Source organism: Somniosus microcephalus, unplaced genomic scaffold, assembly GCF_052327205.1.
Source record: "Somniosus microcephalus isolate GS21.2 unplaced genomic scaffold, FLI_Smic_1.0 unresolved_chr2, whole genome shotgun sequence".
NCBI classification, from domain to species: Eukaryota; Metazoa; Chordata; class Chondrichthyes; order Squaliformes; family Somniosidae; genus Somniosus; species Somniosus microcephalus.
The window spans coordinates 79,298,290-79,302,952 of NW_028225180.1; positions in this window are offsets into that span (position 1 = coordinate 79,298,290).

The window sequence follows — 4,663 nt, forward strand, 5'->3', positions numbered from 1 at the left end:
CTTATGTAACTGGATACCAAGACAGCCAATTAAGCGAAGATTATTTACAACGCGGGGACAGAATTGATATGAGCTGTGTGTCTGGCCTCAAGCCTAAACATTGATGTCTGAAAAAGTCCCTAACACAAAGGCTTCGGGGGATTTTTTTTTATATATTAGGACATGGGGGAAGGGAAAGAAAAGTGTTGTGATTCACTTTAGAGCAGTGGATTTCAATCTTCACCATATGTAGGTGCCCCACCATTGTACATAGCAGCACATCTCCCTGTAAATACTGACACACTCCCCAGGACCCCCTGTAAATACTGACACACTCCCCGGGACCCTGTAAATACTGACACACTCCCCGGGACCCCCTGTAAATACTGACACACTCCCCGGGACCCCCCTGTAAATACTGACACACTCCCCGGGACCCCCCTGTAAATACTGACACACTCCCCGGGACCCCCCTGTAAATACTGACACACTCCCCGGGACCCCCCTGTAAATACTGACACACTCCCCGGGACCCCCCCTGTAAATACTGACACACTCCCCGGGACCCCCCTGTAAATACTGACACACTCCCCGGGACCCCCCTGTAAATACTGACACACTCCCCGGGACCCCCCTGTAAATACTGACACACTCCCCGGGACCCCCCTGTAAATACTGACACACTCCCCGGGACCCCCCTGTAAATACTGACACACGCCCGGGGACCCCATGTATATACTGACACACTCGCCAGGGACCCCCTGTAAATACTGACACACTCCCCGGGGACCACCCCTGTAAATACTGACACACTCCCCGGGACTCCCCCTGTAAATACTGACACACTCCCCGGGACCCCATGTATATACTGACACTCCCCGGGGACCACCCCTGTAAATACTGACACACTCCCCGGGGACCCCCTGTAAATACTGACACACTCCCCGGGGACCTACTGTAAATACTGACACTCCCCGGGGACCACCCCTGTAAGTACTGACACACTCCCCGGGGACCACCCCTGTAAGTACTGACACACTCCCCGGGGACCACCCCTGTAAGTACTGACACACTCCCCGGGACCCCCCTGTAAATACTGACACACGCCCGGGGACCCCATGTATATACTGACACACTCGCCGGGGACCCCCTGTAAATACTGACACACTCCCCGGGACTCCCCCTGTAAATACTGACACACTCCCCGGGACCCCATGTATATACTGACACACTCCCCGGGGACCTACTGTAAATACTGACACACTCCCCGGGACCCCCCTGTAAATACTGACACACTCCCCGGGACCCCCCTGTAAATACTGACACACTCCCCGGGACCCCCCTGTAAGTACTGACACACTCCCCGGGGACCACCCCTGTAAGTACTGACACACTCCCCGGGGACCACCCCTGTAAGTACTGACACACTCCCCGGGGACCACCCCTGTACATACTGACACAATCCCTGGGACCCCACTGTGGTAACAAATTCCACATTCTCACCACTCTCTGGGTAAAGAAGTTTCTCCTGAATTCCCGATTGGATTTATCAGTGACTATCTTATATTGATGGCCCCTAGTTCTGGTCTCTCCCACAAGTGGAAACATCTCTACGTCTACCCTATCAAACCCTATTCATAATTTTAAAGACCTCGATCAGGTCACCCCTCCGCCTTCTCTTTTCTAGAGAAAAGAGCCCCAGCCTGTTCAATCTTTCCCGATAGGTATAACCTCGCAAGTTCTGGTATCATCCTTGTAAATCTCTCTTGCTCCTTCTCCAGCGCCTCTGCTCAGTACGACCTTGGATACTCTATTCCCCTTCTCGGCCCCCTGTTTATCAGGCACACCTCATGAACTGATTTCAAAGCTGTTAAGACGGTGAGTACTTCTCAAAAGTGACATTTTTGATCGAGCTTTTGTTACTTCCCATCCTTTCACCATCTCTGAATGGCACTCTTCAGTGATTCTTTTTCAATAGGTAGATTGATTCTTATTCTGTATCCCTTGATTGCTCTATGCTCTCGTTAATGGAGAATTACGATATACTTTGGGGGGGGCAGTGGGGGGGGGGGGGGGGAAAGACTCTTAAACATCTCATTCCCGCTGTGCTGCGACTTCAAAGAGACTCTTTAAATCGGCCACAAATCCATTCAATTATTGCCAGCTCAGGCTGGCTATTGTGTGAATGAAATCCCATCCTTGGACAAACTTGAGCTATGACCTTGTCACTGAAGATTGCATGAAGCATTCCCAGTCTGGAAAAAATGGCTTTCCGGTGATTTATTCCCAGGTGGTTCTTGGTGTTGTGCATCGTGCACATTTCCACGTTAAGTTTGGTAACTATCTTTCGGCTGGCGCAGACACGATGGGCTGAATGGTCTGCTTCTGCACCATAAAGTTCTATGATTCTATCTCCTTGTCCTGTCACAACAACAAACTAGCACTGACTTTGTGCTCTGGTCAATAAAGGACTTGCTTTTATACAACACCTTTTCACTCAGGACATCCCAAAGCACTTCACAGCCAATGAAGCACTTCTCTAGTGTAGTCACTGTAGCAAATGCAGCACTGATGGATGTCGAGAGACACATATTAGCCCAGGACACCGCGGAGAACTCCCCCGCTCTTCCAACAGTGGCCGAGGAATCCTTTACATCCACCTGAGAAGGGAAGACGGGGCCTCGGTTTAACATCTCATCTGAAAGACAGCACCTCAGACACTGCAGTGCTCCCGCAGCGGGAGGGTCAGCCTGACTATTGCGCTCAAGCCCACAACCTTCTGACTCCGGGAGTGTGCTACCACTGTGGTCCTGATTGAGATTTCCATGGTTACGCTTACTGGTTTGCTCTATATTTTGAAGACAAGCAACTTACATTTGCAATGTCTCATGATCTCATGTACAGTACTTGTTCAATACCTTTTCCCCCCCTCCTCCTCACTACTGTTAAGTCCACTCTTTGCTTGACTGTTTGGGGAATTAATCTTATTTTACTTGTATCCCATCTCTCCATTATTGTTTCCTCCAGGATAGCACGTCTCCTTAATTTTCCTCATCTCCATTCTGATTAACTTCCAAAACACTGGTATAACCATATAAACCTCAGCAGAAGCTCGAGTAGCCTCTTGTGTTTTTTTTTTAAATGACCTTCATAGTGTGGCCTACTAGTGCATCAATATACTAGGTATTTAATTATTATTTTAATAATAATTACTAGGTGCCTGGTATATTTGACACCTTCAGGTTTATCTAACCTGCTCCACCTATTTGTTTTCACAAAAGGAGAATCAAAGAAAGACTTGCATTTCTCCAGCGCCTCAAAGCGCTTTACAGCCAATGAAGTACTTTTGAAGTGTGGTCACTGTTGTAATGTGGGGACACGCGGCAGCTAATTTGCGCACAGCAAGCTCCCACAAACAGCAATGTGATAATGACCAGATCAGGTTTGTTACGTTGGTTGAGTGATAAATATTGGCCCAGGACACCGGGGAGAACTCCCCTGCTCTTCTTCCAATAGTGCCGTGGGATCGTTCCGTCCTCCTTAGAGCAGACGGGGCCTCGGTTTAAACGTCTCATCCGAAAGAGAGCACCGCCGAGAGACTTCAGAACCATTACAAAGTAGCAGATGGCAATTAATTTCAAGACTTGTGCCAAAAGGGAGACATACAGTTCTAAAATAGCTAGAGTTAAAATAAGTGATCTTTCTTTACCCACTTTCAAAACAAAGGCCCAAGACACTCGCATGGTTAGGAGAGGTGACAAACGGCAAGGTTAAGGGAAGAGGAAAGGGAGGCAGAGGAAGTTCCAGAGAGTAGGGGGCTGGGTAACTGAAAGTCCTGCCACCCTTGGTGGAACGGAGGGACAGGGGATGGACATATTAGGAAGAAAGGGCTTGGAATGGTACCGAAAGGCAGAAGGGGTCACAGCAGTAAGTTGGAGGGAAGCCATGGAGGGATCTGAAGATTAGGATGAGGATTTTGAGATTGATTGTTGGAGGATAGAGAGCCACTGAAGACCAGCCAGGATTAGAGTGATGGGCAAGCAGAACTAGTGAGGAACAGGAGCTGGAGTTCATAGTGGGGGGTGAAAGAGTCTGGGAGGAGAGCCTTGGAGAAATCAAGGCGGGATGTAAACAAAAAAAAAATCTACGCAAAGCCTACATGTAAAAAGTGGAGGGGAAGGACTTTGGGATAAGTGTTTGGAAAATGGTAATCTTGAAAGGTAGTGGTGAAGTGCGAGGAGGGCACTGCAGAGGAATTAAAGCAAAGGATGTTAAGCAATGTTAAACATTCAGGGTCTTGGAAAAAGTGTGTTAGGACAGAAGGCAGAACTAGAGGATAAAAAGAAGAGGTCATTGAAGAGGAGAAAAATGACATTAAAAATACTGATATCGCTACCCAATCATTACACAAGGAACTTTCTCTATTTTGAAAATTAGTGTGGAGAGGTATTTAAGGAAATGATTTTGCACTTGTGTGAAGCAAACTGTTAAATCTCACCATTGCGTTCATTTTAACGCTAATTACTGGCTCTCTGCGGCTCGTGTTAATTCTATAGGATTGTGCCAATCAGGACCCACCTACCACAGTGCTCATTTTGGGTCAAGTGGTGTTAACAACCATTTAAGTAGTAAAGAAAGGACCAAAGAAATTAATCCAGTTCGGAGAGAGTGGAAAAGCGTAGGA